Source organism: Acomys russatus, chromosome 18 (assembly GCF_903995435.1).
Source record: "Acomys russatus chromosome 18, mAcoRus1.1, whole genome shotgun sequence".
NCBI classification, from domain to species: Eukaryota; Metazoa; Chordata; class Mammalia; order Rodentia; family Muridae; genus Acomys; species Acomys russatus.
This window is the reverse complement of record NC_067154.1, coordinates 21835086-21854937: the sequence shown is the minus strand read 5'-3', so window position 1 is coordinate 21854937 and position 19852 is coordinate 21835086.

The window sequence follows — 19852 nt, the reverse complement described above, 5'->3', positions numbered from 1 at the left end:
ACATGTTGCAACATCCTACATCAGAAGACTTAGGCCTGTTTTGACAGATTATTCTAATTACAGCGCAATTTGTATTAGGACTGTGCAGCAAGCCTGTCTACTTTATGCAAATTGCAGCTGCCCTCCTAGTCCTTCCAGTTAGCCAGACATACACTGCATGGGAAACCTGCCATTAGCCCTGCTTTTGATACTGGGATGAGACGACGTGATGTGGTTTGTGAGCCTCCGACAGGGCTAACTTATTCTCTGTCCTCTTTTCAGGTATGTGAAGCAAGGAGTTTGAGGTCCTTATGCCACAGGAGTTGAAATTCCAGAAGGCTCCGAGGACCTGGCAAAACTGGCCACTAGAATCTGCTGCGGGAGGGGTCGGGGCTGAGGCTCATGTGTCATCAGTCATTCTTGGCTTGCCCTGACGTTAGCCGTTGGGCCCACCTCTGGGCAATTCAGACAGTGACGCTGACTTTGTTTACCTGCCTGCCACATATTCAACAGATGATCTAGCTAATGTGTTTATACTCCTTAAACATAGCTCGTCTATAATTTTAAATGCTTTTATGGAGACATTTGTAATTACTTATATATAGTTGGAGATCATAATAAGCTTCCCCATCATAATATATTTTTGTATACAAATAAAATTTAAACTGGAATCTATACTTTGAAAGCTGTCTTATTTCTGTCAGTATATTTCTGTTCAGTAGTTTTCTAGTGGGAGTGTCAGGCCTCTGGACTCCTAGTAAGAATCCCATGTGCTATGGTTACACTGACTTGAGGGTGGTTGGCTCCATGAAACTTTCCCTGTACTCTAATCCTTTCTTTCTTTTAATTAATTAATTAATTAATTTATTTATTCACTTAACATCCCAGGCATAGTCCCCTCCCTCCTCTCCTCCCAGTCCTCCCCTCCCCTTTACCCCTCCCTTACTCCTTTGAAAAGGGGAGACTCCACCCTCACCCCAGCTCATGAAGTTGCATCAGGACTGAGCACAGCCTCTTCCCCTGTGGCCTGGCAAGGCAGTTTCCACGAGGGGAAAATGATCGAAAAGCAGGCAACAGAGTACATGTCAGAGATAGCCTCCCCTTATTAGGGACCTACATGAAGCCTGAGTTGCTCATTGGGTATATCTACATAGAAGACCTATGTCCAGTCCATGCGTGGTCCTTGGCTGCTGCTTCAGACTCTACAGGCCCCTCTGGGCCCTAGTTAGTTGTCTCTGTTGGTCTTCTTGTGGAGCTCCTGTCACCTCTAGGTCCTTTTATTCCCCACCCCCCCCCCAACTTTTCCACTAGACTCCCTATGTTTTGCCCGATGTTTGGCTGTGAGTCTCTCAGCATTTGTTTTGAACCACTGCTGGGTAGAGTCTCTCAGAGGACAACTCTGAGCTTTATTCATAAATAACCAGAATCTGGAAACAACTTAAGATGTCCCTCAACCGAAGAATGAATAAAGAAACTGTGGTGCATTTGCGCAATGTAATACTACTTGGCCATTAAAAACAAGGAAATCAAGAAACTTTTAGGCAAATGGATAGAACCAGAAACAAGCATCCTGAGTAAGGTAACCCAGATCCAGAAAGGGCACACTTAAAAGTGAATTTTAGCCATTTAGTACGGGATAAACATACTACAATGCAGACCCAAAGAAGATAAGTAACAAGGAGGACCCAAGGGAAGATGCTTAAATATCACTTAGAAGAGGAAACACAGCAGAAGTGGTTGATGAGAGGGAGCACAGAGAGAAATGAGGGTGGAGGTCAGACCTGGGGAGAACAGGGGCAGGAGGACAGAAGGCTTGCAGAGGAAAGAGAAACTGGGTGTGGGCATCTCTGTGACAAGCTGGAGACCTAACTCAGAATCCTTAGGCGTGGTGGCACATGCCTGTAATCCCAGCACTCAGCGAGGCAGAGACAGGTGGATCTCTGAGTTTGAGGCCAGCCTGGTCTACAGAGCAGAGTCCAAGAAAGCCAAGGCTACAAAGAGAAACTCTTTTGAAAAACCACTCTATGTGTGTGCTGCACAATCACTTTTGGCAAACATTTATACAAAAAATATAAAATAAATAAAATCTCAAAAAGTTTTAACTTTTTCTTGGAGTTGGAATGATGGCTCAGCAGTTAAAAGCACTGGTTGAAGAGCCAGGAGTGGTGGCACACACCTATAGTCCTAGCAGCCAGATCTCTGTGAATTTGAGGCCAGCCTGGTCTACAAAGTGAGTCCAGCATAGCCAGGGCTGTTACACAGAGAAACACTGTCTTGAAAAACTAACCAACCAACCAACCAACCAACCAACCAACACTAACAACAACAACAACAGCGAGACATTGGTTGATCTTTCAGAGGACCTGGTTTGAATTCTCAGCACCCAAAGGTTGTTCTCCACTCTAGTTCTAGGGACACTCATGGCATCCTCTGACTTCCTCAGGTACCACACACACATGCTGTCCAGACATATATACATAAAAAGCACTCAAACACATAAAAATAAATAAATCTTAAAAAAAAACCTTTGACTTACTTTTTTTTCTTTTACTGTTTGATAGTTTCATATGTTTACATAAGAACTTCTAGTCATTTCCGCACACCCTAAACCCCCGTCCTTCTCTTCCTGTCCCTCTAGACCCTTCTCAGCATCCTCACCCTCCTACTTCCGTGCCTCCTTTTTGGGTGGTCCAGAGTTTGATTAGGGTTTCTTCCCTGGGCAGGGGTGGGGGGTTGTTTGTTCCAGAGGGATGGGCAGCTTTTTAGTGGCTACACCACTGAGGAAGATGGAAACCCTGCAGCAGGGCATGGATTTGTGTGTCGCCCTCACGCAGGACCTCTGCTGAGCTTTGTCTGTCCCAGTCTTGGCCTATGTGCTCCTGACAGCAGAACTAGGTTCTAACATTCCTTGGGCCGGTCAGTTTTGTAAACTTGAGTAGACTGGAGTTACCTAGGAGAGGGAACCTCAGTCTAGGAATTGCACCCATCAGATTGGCCTGTGAGCACAGCTTTGGGGCATTTGCTTGATTAATGGTTGATGTGGGAGGGCCTGGCCCATTGTGGGCAGTGGGTGCTACCAATAAGCAGGCGATCCTGGAGAGTGTAAGCAAGCAAACTGAGGGAGCCATGCAGGGGAAGCCAGGAAGCAGCATCCCTCCACGGTTCCTGCCCTGAGTTTCCTTAGCAGTCAGGACACGTAAGTCACATAAATAAATCCCTTTCCTCCCCAAGTTTGCTTTTTGGTCACAATTGTATCGCAGCAACAGAAAAGAAGCTAGGACCACGAGTTATAGTCACATGGTGCAGTAGCGACGACCTTCCTGAGTCCCTGTGGATGACAGACCACATTTGATGACTGCCCCATAGATTACAACAGAGATGGAAGAATTCTAGCAGCTCATGATGTCACAGCCATCGTGGTGGTGTTGTGGGACACATTACCTACGTGTGATGATGCTGGTGTAAACCTACAGGGCTTTAGGTTATATATAGTCCAACCCGTAGGGTTATGTATAGTCATAAGATTTGACGACAGAAAGAGTCACGCTAGCTATGCTTATGCATTTATCGCATTCTTTTTAATTTTTTAATTTTAATTTTTATTGTACAGTCTCTGTGTTGTGCTGCTAACAGCTTTACACACCCAGTAACTGCTTTTCTAGATTGTATAAAGATGCCATACTCGATCAACAGATGCTGCTCCGGTTTGGATAAGTCTTTTCTATTGTTATTGCTCCTATTTCTTTGTATTGATTCTCTTTTACTCACTTAGCAATGCAAGCTTGAAAACTATTAAGATTTGATCTTTTATAGGGTATTATGAAAGGATAACCTTTTGTTTTCATCGCTCTTCTAGGAAACCTATGTGCTCAAAGCAAACATTTTCTCTCTCTCTCTCTCTCTTTTTTAATTTGAAACTTTATTTTAAGCAGGGCATGGTGGCACACACCTTTAATCCCAGCACTCAGGGAGACAGAGGTGGGCAGATCATTGTAAGTTCAAAGCCAGCCTGATCTACAAAGTGAGTCCAGGACAGTCAGGGTGACACAGAGAAACCCTGTCATAAAAAACCAAAAAAGAAAAAAACAATCAAAAACCCGTGTGTGTGTGTGTGTGTGTGTGTGTGTGTGTGTGTGTGTGTGTGTGTAATGCACACTTGCACCATGGTGCATATGTGGAGGTCTGAATGCATCTTTGTGAGGTAGTTCCCCCCTTCCACCTTTGCGCGGGTTCCAGGGACTGAATTCAGGTCTTCGGGTTTATGCAGCAAGTCCCTTGCACTGGCTGAGCCACCTCACTGACCCTCTCTTTTTTAAAAAGACGATTTGCATACTGAAACTTCAGTTTTGTGGCTCTTAGCATCTCTGCAGATGTTAATTACAGCCATTATGGCTTTTCCTTCTCTGTACAACTCTTATTCTAGACACTTTAAGTGGAATTATACAGTGTTTTTCTGTTAGCCCATTTTCAAGGCTAATCCTCAGAGCATTCCTTTTCATAGCAAAGTAATATTCCACCCTGTGGATATGTCACATTCTGTTTATATACCCATTAGGTAGTAAATGGGTGGCCTCTGGGTTTCTACTTTTGAGCTAATGAGTAACACTCTCATTGGTATCTACGTACAAGTATTTGTGTGGGTGTCTGTTCTAACTTTTCCTGGGTATATAGGAAGGACTAGGATTCCCAGGTCAGATCAAGCTCTGTGTTCAGCTTTCAGAGGAACTACTGAATGTCAGGAAAGCAGCCACCGCATGTCACATTCCCAGCCGTAGATGAGGCCTCCCACTTCCCCACGTCCTGCTCCACTGTGATGTGAGGAGCCTGGGCCTGGGCTCACTGTAACTTGTCTTGCAGTTCCTGTCTGACTAGTCACATCTTCTCATGTGCTTTCTGGCTTCTGTTTTCAGTGCTGAGCTGTAGGAAATTACTGTGCCTTCTGGATACAGGTTCCTTATCAGATATGTGACCTGAAAACCACTCTTTTTTGGGGACTTGTTGCAGAGCTGTCCTGCCATGGTCTTCAGGAGTTCATCTGGGCCTGCTTACAAAACAAGGTCCTCCCAGCTGGGCTCACTGATTCTTCACCTTCCCTCTTAGGAAAGGGAGGTGGGGGAGGGGAGTCATGGGATCCTCACCTGGCATCCAGCTGCCCCACCCCCAAACCAGATGTATGCAATTCTGCCTAATTGCAGATGGCCTTAGGGTCCGGGGGAGGGGCTCGAGGATAGAAGGGTGGAGGGGCGGGGACTCATGTGCATAGCCAGGGGGCAGCTATTATCCCTGTCATGTGCAGACCGCCAATGCCTTCGGGTCAGCCACCTCCTTCCCTGAACCTCTCACCCATTTCCCTGTAAGTAAGCCCAAGAACTCATTGGTTACCCCTGGTAAACTTAGGTAAAACTGTGGAATTGCGCCTTGGTGTGTTGTTGGGGCTTTGGGAAGAGGGGGAGACCTTGTTTACATATCTCCAGGGAAGACTTTTAGCAACAAAGCTATATTTCCACATTCTGTCCTTGAAGCATGAAAGGTCTTTTTTATTTTTTGAAAGGGTTTTTTTTTTTTTAATTGTGTTTGTTTGGCTTTTTTTCTGTTGTTGTTGCTGTTTTTTGTTTGTTTGTTTGTTTTTTGAGACAGAGTTTTTCTGTGTAGGAAGTACCAAAGTTTTACTTTTGTTGAAATCCAGTCTTTTTTTTTTCCTTCTGTTGCTTGTGGTTGTGGTGTTGACCTAAGAAACTACAGTCATCCCAGTTTATAAACTGTCATTCCTATTCTTTCTTCTTAAATAATTTCATAGTTTTTAAGTGTGAATATAATCCCGACCTTGGGATGCTGAGATATGATCATCCTGAGCTCGAGGCCAACCTGGGCTCTGTAGGTGAGGGTTCAAGGGCTATGTATAAGGAGACTCTGTCCCCAAAACCGGGAGTCTGGAGAGAAATGTCAGTAAAGTGCTTGCCCAGAGAGCGGCAAGACCCAAGTTGTAAGTCCAAAACCCACATGAAAAATGCTGGGCACCGAGGCAGGATTCTAACTCCAGTGCTGGGCAGGTTGAGACAGGCAGATCCTTGGGGTTCTGGTACCAGACAGTTAATCCTACCTGGCAAGTTCCAGGCCAGTGAGAGACATTGGTTCCAAAAAAAAATAGGTGGGTAGGGCTGGGGCTGGGGCTGGGGCTGGGGCTGGGGCTGGGGCTCAGTTATAGGGTGCTTGCCTTGCACAAACCTCAGTACTGGAAAAGCGAAAGCAAAGGGCGCCTAGAAACGACATGAGATTATTCTCTGCCATTTGCATGTACACACACGGCATACACTCATGCTCACATACACATGCTCACACACATACAGATTAGACAAGATAAGTTGTAGCTTTTGAGTCTTTGATATACTTTAAATCGAGTGGTACAAATTTAGACCAGCCAGTTGTACGACACTACTTTTTAAGGAGACATTTCCCTGTGTTGAGTCAGATTGCTGCACTGTGGAACATCAGCCATGGGTGGATGGACTCTCGCGCCTCATCTTTCTGTGGTCTCACTATGTAGCCCAGGCTGTCATAGAAACTTGCAGTATGGCTCAGGCTTTTGTGCTAAAATTCACAAACCTGGCTTTGCCTTTTCAGTGCTGGTATTTATGGTGTGCACCATGGCAGGCTAGGCATTTTCTATCTTAACAACTGATCTTTATTTATAGGTGTGGAGTACTTTTCAATTGATAAGCTGTTTAAAAATTTTTGGAGGTGGGGCAGTTTCAAGACAGGGTTTCCTTGTGTAGCCTTGGCTGTCTTAGACTTGCTTTGTAGACCAGGCTGGCCTCGAACTCACAGTGATAGGCCTGCCTCTGCCTCCCAAGTGCTGGGATTAAAGGCATGTGCCACCACATCCACTCCTGTTTAAATTCTTTTAAAGTTACATATAACAGAGGTGTGTTTGCCTCTTTCATTTCTCTCAATTATATCTTGTAGTTTTTATGGTATAAACCTCGCATCTTTTTATTAAATCTATTGTTAAATGTCTTAGTTACTGTTCTATTGCTGTGAAAAGACATCATGAGACCAAGGCAACTCTTATAAGAGAAAACATTTAATTGAGGGCTTTGTTGGGATATAAAAATAGAATGAGACACAATGGATCTGATATGGAGAGATTTATTTGAGAGAAGGAGAGGGAAGAGGAATTAGGGCCTGAGTGGGCCATGAGGGTAGAGAGACGGAGATAGAGAGATAGAGGGAAAAGGGGAAATGGGAAAGGGGGCACCCCTTAGGGAGTGTGCAAGAGAGGAGTGCAAGAGTAAGAGGGTGATGGGTGGTGGGTTTGTCCTTTTATATCCTGGGCCCCTGACAAAAACCTGGTGGCTAGTGGCCTCGGATGATGTCAGAGCTTGATAAGCAACCTAGAGGCAGATCAGATCAGCTGGCAAACTAGCAGATCTGCTTGTAAGCTAACAGGTTTACTTGCCATTTCAGAGCTTGGCCCGTTACCAGGATGGCAGGGAGCACGGTGGCAGGCATGGAGCTGGAGCAGTAGCTGAGAGCTACACCCTGCTCCTCGGGCCAAGTGAGGGACATTGGCTTTGGAAAGGGCATAGCCCACTCCTGGTAACACACTTCCTTCAACAAGGCCACACCTCCAAATCCTTCTGATCCTTTCAGATAGTGCTACTTCTCCAAGACTAAGCATTCAACTATATGAGCCTATAGGGGGCGCCATTCCTATGTATACCACCACACTAAATACTCTGATACTATTGAAAATAGCAGCTGGCTCAGTGAGGAAAAGCATTTGCCACATCGGCCTGACAGTCTGAGACCAACCCCTATAACCTGAGTAAATGTGGAAAGAGAGAACCCAGTCTGTAACGTTGTCCTCTGACCTTCACGCATGCACTGGGATACACACTGATACATCAGGAGCACACACCCACGCTGAAAAGGCACCACCCTCCTTTTCTTTTTTTTTAAAGATTTATTTATTTATTGTATATGAGTGCTTTATCTGCAGAAGAGGGTATCAGATCACATTATAAATGGTTTGAGCCACCACATGATTGCTGGGAATTGAACTCAGGACCTCTGGAAGAGCAGGTGGCACTCTTAACCACTGAGCCATCTCTCCAGCCCCTGGCACCATCCTCCTTTTGTTTGAAGTTTCAGAGGACAAGCTTGTACCTACCATTAAGCATGACGGCATGATGGCTCAATGTGAATTCTTACATTGGTAATTTTCTCATTAAAAGTAAGTATTTAGATTTTTTTATTTTATGTGCATTGCATTGAAGGTGCCAGATTGTTTGGAACTGGAGCTACAGACAGCTGTGAGCTGCCATGTGGGTGCTGGGAATTGAACCCAGGTCCTTTGGAGGAGTAGACAGTGCTTTTTAACCACTCAGCCAGCTCTCCAGCCCAGTACTTCTCTCATTTTAAAAAAGATTTATTTGTTTTTATTTTATGACTACAGGTGTTTTGCTTGTGTGGGTATCCATGCAGTGTGTATGTGCAATGCCCACACTTAGGCCAGGAGAAGGTGTTGGATCCCTTGGAACTGGAGTGACAGACTCCATGCTGTGAGCTGTCACGTAGGGAGTAGGAACCAAACCCAGGTCTAGCAGCAGAGGTAGCCACTGAGCCATCTCTCCAGCCCCTCTCTGTGATCAAACAAATGCTTGGCTTCTTCTCTAGATTTCATCTTTTCCATTGTGTAGATCTGGCCCGCACCCATGAGTCCTAGTCTTTATCTGCTTTAGATAAATCTTATTTTTCTCATGGGGACACCAGTGGCTCTTTGCTTTCTCCATATGTTTTGATGCTGGAGCTGAGGGGGCTGCACTGTAGTTCTTTCTTTTGGGGCTCCTGAAAGCTGGGGTTCCAAGCTAGACAGAGCACAAGGTTTGGAAGCCTGGTGGGAGCAATAAGCCTGGGGAAAAGAAATGGATTCTTTTCTGTGAGTGGGTAGAGGGGGTGGCTTGTGCTCTATAGGCCTTGGCTGGATAGTGACTTAGGGACAAGTGGCCTGAATCACAGCTTGAGGTTCTGGGAATGTTAAACGTTTTCAGAGTTCTCAAAGCTGTGTTTCAAGGAGCAAGGTCCTCGCCTGTTTTGAAAAATAGGTGTTATGCCATCTGTATTTCTAAAGCACGAACACATGGCCCCCACCTAGAGATTTGTCATGACATTTGTGTGTGCGTTTGTTTCTTGGGTGTTGTGCTGAGTTGCTGGATCAGAGATTAAGAGGTAGTCAAAAGCTGGAGGTTTCTTTCACCACCAACTTCCCAGAGATGAGCAGGACAGGGTTGTCTGCTGGTCAGAAGGATGGTGGCTCGGCCACTAGCCCTCACATTTATCTGTGAGCCAGGGGGAAGGAGAGATGGCTAGCCAAGCCCAGACTTGCCCCTTTCCACAACAGGAGTTGAAGACATATGTCACCTCTGCTCACATGGTGTTTCTTGTTCAAGTCTTAGTTACATGCTAAAACTAACCTTCTCTAGGACCTGAGCGAGCTGAGGGGATGTTCCTGGAACACCACTTGACTGTGACCCAGAGACATTCAGCCAACAGGCTTTTCAGGGACATAGCAAGACTGGGTACTGTGCTGGCGATTCGGGTGTTGTTTTTCGTTTGTTCGGTTGGTTTTGGTTTTTTCAAGACAGGGTTTCTCTGTGTAGCCTTGGCTGTCCTAGACGCTAGACCAGGCTGGCCTTGAACTCACAGTGAGCCCCTGCCTCTGTCTCCTGAATGCCAGGATTAATAAGTGCCAGGATTAGAGGCGTGCGCCACCACGCCCTGCTTGGGTGTTGTTTTTGAGTGGAAATATTCTGTTCTAATTTCCGAGAGGAACGGCTAAAGAAAAACAAAACAGAAAATATGGCACATTCCCACAAGTAAGAAGATTTATTTAGTGCCAGCCCGAGCGTTCACTCACCAACCCAGCCTCTGGGATGGGGTGCAGGGCCCCAGCATGCATCTCCTCCTCAGGAATCAGAACCCAGGGTGTCTGCATCACATTTGCCTCAGCTGTGAGAACTCACACCCGAGCTGAAGGGGGTCGATGGTGGGCCACTGACAATCAAGGTTGGGGTCTGATGACCCTCTTCTTCATGGAGGTATCCTTCAGCGTCTGTAGCAGGAATCAAGGCGGGGTTTTGAATCTAGACTAGGTTAAGCTCCCATCCATACTCACAGCAGCTGTGTGACCATCAACAAGCTACCCCACACCCAGTGTCTCTATGGCTTTATCTGTGAGTTCTTCTTTCCTGGGGTCAGGACAACACTCAAACAGAGCCAGTGAGTTGTGTCCAGACTGCGTCCTCTTCATTGCACAGGCACAATGGACTCCTATACTTGAGGCAAAACTACAGTGTATACCATGGAAGGGTCCAGAGTCACCGCTTCATATTTAGTGGAAAACACAGAGCCAGAGTGTGTGAAGCACAGAGGGCTAGGAGATGACGGGCTTGGGCTCCAGGCCGCATTGCTGACTGGGCCTCCTCTGCAGGCCTCATATCCATGCAGGGTAAGGCCAGGATGTTCAGCTTCCTGGTTGATGTGCGCTGGCCCCACGCTTACCACTCGCCTCTGTAGAGCAGATGAGCTGTGTCTTGTTTCCTCAGTAGGTGTTTCGACCACAGCCACATCCCAAAATATTTTCCTGTGTCAACGTATCTGGTTAAGAAGGTTTGTGGTTGGGGCTGGAGAGATGGCTCAGCGGTTAAGGGCTGCTCTTCCAGAGGTCACGAGTTCAATTCCCAGCAACCACATGGTGGCTCATAACCATCCACAATAAGATCTGGTGCCCTCTTCTGGCATGCAGGTGTACATGCAGGCATAATACTGTGTACATAATAAATAAATATTTTTTAAAAAGAAGGTTTGCAATGAGAGACACCAAACAGGAAGCGAAATGGCTGTCCTAGCTGCTCCTTGCAGGACTTGTCCCCTGCCTGGTTCACCTTCTTTGCCTGGTTTGGTAGTCAATGTAGGGGTAGTGAAAGGGAAGCACAGTTTTAGGACAGAACATGTTTCTTCAAGTTCAAAGTTCACTGAAGGGGAAGAATTAAAACTAGCCACGGTGACCATGCTAGAGCCTCTTTCCCTCACAGAACCTCTGTGTGCATGATTCCTGTAGCCCAGAACGCACCCCCCCAACCCCCACCCCAAGCCCCATTTCCAGATAATTGTGTAATAGTTCTTTGGGATCAGTTCTAATGCCACTCACTTACACCTCTCTCACTCCCTGGTCTAGGTTGGTTCATTGGCACTATATTCTTCTAGAACTTTCCTTATGTTCACTCATCTTGTTTTGCAATGAAAATGCTCATTTGTGTCTGTTATGGCTTGAGCTGGAAACACTCCCCACAGGCTGATGTGGGTTAACACTTCGACCTCAGCTTATGGCACTGTTTGGGGAGAAATTGTGGAACCTTGGGAATCTGCTAGTGGAGATGGCTGGCTGGTGAAGGCCCTGAGGGTTACGCTAGTCTCTGCTCTCTGTGCCTCCTGGTCCAGCAAAACGTAAGGCGTCTTCTACCACATATTACTGCTGCCGTGAACTCCGCCTTATCTTCTCTGCCATGCAGGACCGAAGTCCTGAGACTGTGATTCCTAAACCTCTTCTCTTCCCTCACGTTATTTCTGTTGTGCACTTTGTCACATCTGTGAGAAAAGTAACCAATCCGGAGTAGTTTTTTGTGCCCATCTCCCCAACTTCCTGCAGCCGGATAAGCTCCAGGAGAGCAAGGAGCTTGTCTGCTTCAGCGTCAGTAGACAGCCATGGGGGTGGATGGTCCATGTCTATTGAGCGTATGTGTTCACTCATCTCCTCCACAGTCCAGGCGGGCCACTCACTGGATGCTTGCTGCTCTTGCCTCCTGACGGGACCTCTCTGTTTACACAGATTTTAGTTCCCTCTCCCCATCCTACCATAGCACATGACACATCGATTGAAAACCTACACCGGAGCCGGGCAGTGGTGGTGCATGCCTTTAATCCCAGCACTCGGAGGCAGAGGCAGGCGGATCAATGTGAGTTCGAGGCCAGCCTGGTCTACAAAGTGAGTCCAGGACATCCAAGACTACACAGAGAAACCCTGTCTCAAAAAAACAAAAACAAAAACAAACAAAAGAAAGAAAGAAAGAAAGAAAGAAAGAAAGAAAGAAAGAAAGAAAGAAAGAAAAGAAAAGAAAACCTACACCGGGGGGCTGGAGAGATGGCTCAGTGGTTAAGAGCACTGTCTGCTCTTCCAGAGGTCCTGAGTTCAATTCCCAGCAACCACATGGTGGCTCACAACCATCTATACTGGCATCTGATGCCCTCTTCTGTCATATAGATAAAGCATTCATATATATAAAACAAATAAATATTTTTTAAAAAGAAAACCTAGACTGGCACTGGAGCCCACAACAGTCCCTCCTCCAGCTACTTCTAATTCACAGGGGAAAAAGAGGCCCCTGAAGACAGAGGGACCTTGGAGGCCCAAAGAAATGAATTCCTAAGGTAGAATTTCAGGGCCCTTTCAACTGGGGTTGAAGAGACCACACTTGATCCCAACAGTGTTTATATTTTCCTGTAGGATAGAGATTCTAAAGTCAGCCCCATTTTTGGAGCCTCGCTGTGTGTAGACTATTATGCCGTCTCTGTGTGTGTTATGTATATATGTACGTAACACATTCGTACATGCCTGTACATGCCCAGATAGACCCAGGTGTCCATGTATTCGTAAACTAGGATGTTAAAGGAACAAAGGTACAGTGGACCAGGATGCGGGCTCAGATTTGGAAGACCTGGGCCTTGAAGGACTGGTTGGAGTGGCTCACACTGAGCTGGCCTAGAGAGTGGTGACAGTGTATAGAACTGGCACTGGGGCAGCCCCACCTCTTGCAGGCTTGTCTTTGCTTGTCACCTCACAGAACAAAATTAAATTCATAACTAGGATTTCACACATCACATGGGAAGGGCCCATTTCCACGTGCACGCTGGAAGTCTGTGACCTCTTGTCCTAGGCCGGAAGCCAAAGTGTATTCTGGAACCAGAAATGTCAGGACTTAGCTGTGGATTCTGAGCCAAAGGAAGCTGAAAGAACAGGTTTGGGAAGGGCAGGACCAGAGAGTGACCTTTCGCTTGTCATGGATGTCTTGAGAGTGAGGACAGGAGTTGCAGGAAGGAGACCCTGGGAGTCCAGGGGAAGGTGACAGCAGGGTCACCAGCCATTACAGAAGGGGCTCAGTGTGAGGCACCCTTCCTGCTCAGGACACTGGGAGTTCAGAGAAAGTTCCTTGAGATGGCTCAGATAGCTACAGGACAGCAGAGAGATTCCTGGGATAACTTAGAGAGCCAGAGAGGACTTTTAGAAACAGGGCAAATCACTCAGTGAAGCTTTGGAAATATAAACAGACTCAAAAGAAAGGAAGTTGCCAACCTAACCTTAAAAGAAAGAAAAAAAAGAAAAGAAGAAGAAAAAAGAAATCATAAAAATAAAAAATTAAAAAAAAAAAGAAAGAAAAGAAACAAAACCAATCAATGCTAGTATTTCTTTGAGAATAGCTGGGCTGCAGGGGAACAGCAGAGGCCAGCAGGAGGAGCTTACAGCAATGACCTTTAGCCATATGGAGGAGGAGGTTGAGGTAAGGGGAAATCTGTATAGACAGAGTGAGAATGGTTACGGCAGATACTGACCGTCCTTGGCCTTGGTGACTAATAATAAGAGTGACATGGTCGGAGGTTAGACAGAGGGTTTCTGGGCAGATGTCCTTGTAGAAGTTCTTTGGGTCTGAGGTTGTGGTGGCCTTTGTGGACTCCTGCCTGAAAGAGTCTTTGGTGACAGTCATTCTTAGGCCACCTTGTATAAGAACCTTCCCGTTGTAGGTCAGCTTTAGTCACCTTTTTTCTTGGCACACAAAAGTCCATTTTATTCTGACCACTTTCAGATTTCTTTCACAAAAGTAAAGTGGAGTCTGGGATCATTTTGGAAAAAGGCAGGATCATCATTCTGGAAGGTGGGTGGGTTCATCATTCTGGATGGTAGGCAGGATCATAACCTGGAAGGTGGGCGGGATCATTACTCTGGAAGGCGGCGGGCGGGATCATCATTCTGGAAAGTGGACTGGCAGAACCTTTTCAGCACATTAGTGTTTCCAGTGCTACCTTGACTGGGTTTCTTTGTGCTGATCCATAAACAAAACAAAACAAAACAAAACAAAAAAAAAAGCAAGCAAACAAGAGGAAATTTAGTCCACTTTCCTCATTTTTCGAGACCAGAAAACAGACTGATTTCTAAGAATTAGGTGTCTATCAGACATGTGTCTCTTAGAGAAAAAAAAAAAAAAAGAAACACAAGCAAGAAACAAACAGGCAGGGGCAGTGGTACATACTTTTAGTCCCAGAACTGGGGAGGTGGATCTCTGTGCGTTTGAGGCCAGCCTCCACTACAAATCAAGTTCCAGGACAGCCAAGGCTACACAAAGAAACCTTGTCTTGAAAAACTGAAGAGTAGCCAGGTATAGTAGCGTATGCCTTTAATCCCAGCACTTGAGAGGCAGAGGCAGGCAGATCGAGTTCAAGGTCAGCCTTGTCTACAAAGTGAGTCCAGGACAGCTAAGGCTACACAGAGAAACCCTATCTCGAGAAAAAAAGAAAAGAAAAACTAAAAAGGAAAAAACAAACAAACAAACCCCAGCAACAACAAAACCCCACAAATAAAAATCCTAGAAGGTGACGTCATACAGGAATGTGGAAGGCTGAGTGCCACAGATCCAACAGAAGGAAACACCACAAATCTTAGGGGATCTGGCCTTGGGGGCTTTGCTACTAGCTGTGCCCTGAAGGACATTCATTTACCAGTTGCTTGGATGCAGATAAAGAAGGTTGCCTGGGGCAAAAGGCTTGGGAGCCTCAATCTTAGAGAAGAAAAACATTTGGGGAGGGAGGTCACCTGGAGAGGAAGCCCCTTTGAGCTGAGTTTAGAGCCCTCAGAGAGGTTATGAAACAGATTATGCCTGGCCCCTGCAGACCCACGGTACAAGGGAAAATGAAATCTGGGTCCTTTAAAAAAAACCAAGGAAAGAAAGAAAAGCCTTGTCAGAGAAAAATGAAGGAATGGCTCCTCACGGGCAGGCCACTAGCTCAGTGGAGGCGCCAGTGCAGCCAGACTGTAGGACTGTCAGCCTGGGCTGGTCAGAGCTCTTGACGCCTGTGAGAGCTGCTGCCTTTGTCTTGTCCAGTCCTCGGGTCCAGAATCCATCCCCGGTTATGCTAAGGTCTGTTTTGAAAGACAAAACTGTTGTCAGTGAGAATAAAGAGGCTGTCAACACGGTCCCCCTTGTCTAAAAGGTCAGATTAGCATTTCCTCCAGATAATCAAGACTGCTCCACACAGCCACTGTTTTATTTCTTTTAAGATGGAAGATACCTGGCTTGTTTCTTCCCTGGGGTCTGGGAGCTTGCTTTCTGGTGCTTTTGGATGCATAATCTTGGAGAGACACCGGAATACAGAACAGGAAGAGTGGGAGCCCTTGCTTCCAAAGGGCTGTCCTGCAGCCTGCACAACAGACCAGCGGCAACTGAAAACCACTCAGGGTCCTTCACTTTCCTTATTGCCAAAGGAGGGAACAAGAGACCCAGAGTTGGCCAGGCGTGGCGATGCATCCTTTAATCCTAGCACTCGGAGGCAGAGGTAGGTGGATCACTGTGAGTTTGAGGACAGCCTGGTCTACAGAGTGAGTCCAGGAAGTGTCAAGGCTACACAGAGAGACCCTGTCTCAAAAAAAAACCAAAAACCAAAAGCCAAAACCAAAAAATAAAAACAATCAAGTAGCTAGACAGATGTTAGGAGGTTAGGAGGCCATAGAGGATAAAGCCACCTTCTTCCTAATCGGCTTTCCCCCTCCTTAAGGTTTAAGATATCAAGTGAACAGGTAGAGGTTTCAGGGCTTCATTGAGGCCCATTCAGGAGAAGCTACTGCTCCCTCACTGTAGGATTGGTCAGTTAGAACACAGGCATGGAAGCCCATAGGTTTTGGGGTAAATACAATGTGGTCTGGCCTTGAACTTGTCAGACAGTTCCACAGTTCCACAGGGGGCGCTAATGGTGGGAGGCAAAGCCTGCCAGGCTTTTGTCTTAGATCAGGAGGGTAGGGAGGAAGCCAGCCATATTGGAAGTTGACAAGCTTTCTTATCTAGTTATGGCCCCTCTCCCTATCTGTCTGTCTCTCAGGGAAGCTGTCTGTCTCCTGGTACCCCCACTCTCACACCCAGGAGCCCATACAGCCATGCACTTAGTTGCTTGCAGATCATCCTTGCTAAGTTTACCTAGCTTTCTGAGTTAGAACTCATAAAGCACAGCTAAATCCCAAGCACGATTTCTTGCTATAACAGGGTGGGCAATTCTCACTCTCATCGTACACTGCTGAACTTGCCCTCTCCCTCGGCCCAGAACTCAGAAGGCTTGACTTAAAACTCAAGTCCTCTTAGCCATTCCCCTCCTGCAGGCAGCTGCCTAGATGGCACTTTGCCTACTGAAAGGTCATCCAGAAGGAAAGACAGACAAAGGGCAAGCAACTCCAGACAGTTGAGCCCTTTATTATGGTGTAAAACGTGCAGGGGTGGGGGTGGGGGTGGTCTGTAGGAAGCTCAGAGCTTTCAGGCCATTTACAAGCTGAGGTAGTTAAGGGAGCAACCAGTGTGTGTGTGTGTGTGTGTGTGTGTGTGTGTGTGTGTGTGTGTGTGTTAGTGTTAGAGAGAGACAGAGAGACAGAGAAAAAGAGAGAGCGAGAGAGCGAGAGAGCGAGAGAGAGAGAGAGAGAGAGAGAGAGAGAGAGAGAGAGAGAGAGAGCGCATCCTTTTTTGACTGGGGACTGACCTTGTTAGCAGTGACCAAAGGAAGGGTGAGCAGTGAGTGAAAGAATGCCAGGTAGCTGGTAAGCCATATCAGGGGTCTGCTGGGGGGCAATGTTAGGAAAGCTACTCGGCAATGGTAATTACTGGAAACTATCAACATTTAGCCCAAACAGAGCAACTTTTCAGTGTCATGGGCATGGTTTACACCTGCCCTGTTATTGTTTCAAATCTAATAAATGGTTCTCCCAGGTTTTTTGTTTGTTTTTTTCTTCAAAGACAGGGTCTCACTGGGCAGTGGTAGTATAAGCCTTTAATCTCAGCACTCAGGAGGCAGAGGCAGGTGGATCTTTGTGAGCCAGCCTGGTCTACAGAGTAAGTTCTAGGACATCCAGGGATACACAAAGAGAAACCCTGTCTCGGGGTGGAGTCCAGTGGCAGGAGTGGTATGGGGAGGATGACCTCCACCCCCAACACCACCCCAAAAAAAGGACAGGGAATCACTATGTACCCTTGATTGACCTGGAACCTAGATAGATCAATGCAGCTCAGCCTGACCTTGAACTCACAGCTGCCCACCTCTCTCTGCCTCCTCCGTGCATGGATTAAAGGTGAGTGCTGCCAACCTGCCTGAATACTTCTACAAATGACACTAAGAATGCACTGAAAGAAGCCCTGGTTTCCTGCTAACACTCAAAAAGGAGGAGGTGGGGGGAGGGATGGGCTTTGCTTGCCCCCAACCCTGGCTTTTTCTTTCGTTAATTAAAAAAAAATTATTTATTTATTTTTATTTTATGTGCATTGGTGCTTTGTCTGCCTGTATGTCTGTGTGAGGGTTTAAACTGTTACAGACAGTTGTGAGCTGCTATGTGGATGCTAGGCATCGAACCCGGGTCCTCTGGAAGAGCAGTCAGTGCTTTTGACTGCTGAGCCATCTTTCCAGTCCCCTTTCTTTTACATTTTAAAGACATTTTATCCATCTGGATGTTTTGCCTGAATGTATGTCTGTGTATTGCAAGTGTCTGGTGCCAGAGGAAGAGGGTTCAGATCCCCTGGGACAGACATTACAGAGCCACCATGTGGGTGCCGGGAATTAAACCTAAGTCCTCTGTAAGAACAGCCAGTGTCCTTCACTGCTGGACCATCTCTCCATCTCCTTGTCCTTCCACATGGTAGATTACCATGTGCTCAAATGGATGTTGAGAATCCCCTTTCCGAGGACAGGAGGTGTACCTGTGATGGAGCCTAGGCAAACTGAAAACAGTTGCTTACCTGAGGCGTGTAGAGCCTGCTGGACAGTCTAAAGGGAGCATGGAGTGAGTCCACCTTAGTCACTTTTCTTAAGGAGTACAGGAGGAGGTGACTGTCACATGAAATATGCATCAGAAGTCACTCCGGGGTTTCTGAGGACAAAGACATCCTGTTCTGGGATTTAAATAGACAAATCTCGCATTTAAGCCGTGTGAAGTCCCCATCAGTGGGCTGCTTGCGAGGGATGTTTATGCGGATGTGACAGCAAGACTCCACTACGGTTTGAAAGGCGTACTTTGGAGGGGGGTGGGGGGTCTTGAGAATGGGCCTCAAGTGCGATTGTTCCATGTGCACAGCATTGGACACAGGTGACCCATTTGTTCTCAAAGCAGTCCCACCAGGCAGGCAGTTGTCATCTCTAGTGTGCAGGCAGGAAGGGCTCCAGTCATGACAATGCGGAGAGGCAGGGCTGGCCCACACTCCTGTCGTGCCAGATGCACCCCAGGGAAAGACCTCAGTTCCACTCCAGGGTTCCTGCCATTCAAGGCTCATAAGTCAGCTTGCTTGGGACTTCGATCCAATGAAAATCTCATAAACTTTGTCCCTTGACAATGGAGTTCAGCTTTTTCCTTCATCATCTTGCCACAACCTGGCAGTCTCAGCGGTAACCTGGGTCAGCGTTGCCATGGTTACCAAATGCCTTCTAGGGAGGGAGTTGATGAATAAAGCCCTGGCGTTCCCTTTGGCTTCACAGGCTGTGTCCACAGGCTCTGTGAAAAAGAGAAACGAGAGAAATGTGTAAAACTCATTTCTTTAGACATTAAACAATAGGGACATTTCATTTGGGAGCCGCCTAGCTCTCTCCCCAAGACAGCTAAGTATATTGAGAATGATTATTATTATTATTATTTTTTGAAACAGGGTCTTAATGTAGCTCAGGCTGGATTTGGACTTGCTATGTAGCTAAGGATGACTTTAAATTTGTAACATTCCTGTCTCCACCTCCCTAGTGCTGGGATTCCCATTGTGTACCCACACACAGCTTATACTGCTCGGGAGACCCAACCCATGACTTTTGTGCTTGCCAAGAAAGCATCCTCTCAGCTATCTGAGCCCCAGCCCCAGCCCTGGGGAGGAGACTAAAGGTAACAAAATCCTTGGCTGCCTCACTCCTGCTTTCTTTGCCCTGAGTCTCTTGCACATCACCTTCCTGTCTGTACCTGTTTATCCCAGGGGCAGCTTTGTACACTGTCGCCTCTATTCCATCAGGAGCTGTTGGAAGCTATGACTGCTTCCCCACCATGAATATATGTGGTAGATGCAGCCCAGCTGACCTGAATTGAAACAATTGATTTCCAGTTAGATTTCCAGCTGTGTGTACTTTTTGACCTGTCTTGGCACAAACTGTGGCCTTTAAAATCCTTCAGTCAGAGAAAAATCAATGCCTCCCCTATTTTAAAATCAGCGAGTAATACGAAAGCTGAAACAGGAACCTGAAAATTGATTGAAATCTTGGCCCTGCTGCTTTCTAGTTGGAGATTAGGGGCAAATCTTTATTTAATTCATATTGGAACTTGAGATTTTGGCACATAACCATAAAGAGAAACAAAGGAGGGGTTTTTGTATTATTGAAAAAATTGTAATGAATAAGTTTAGTTATCACTCAGGCCCAAGGTCTGGCTTTACATTTTGAATGCTACCAGTCCTCCAGAAAGCCCTTTGGGGGGGGGGGACCCTTTCATGATCAAAACCCTATAAAATAGCTCCATACTGGATATTCCAATTATAGCCCGGGAAGACCT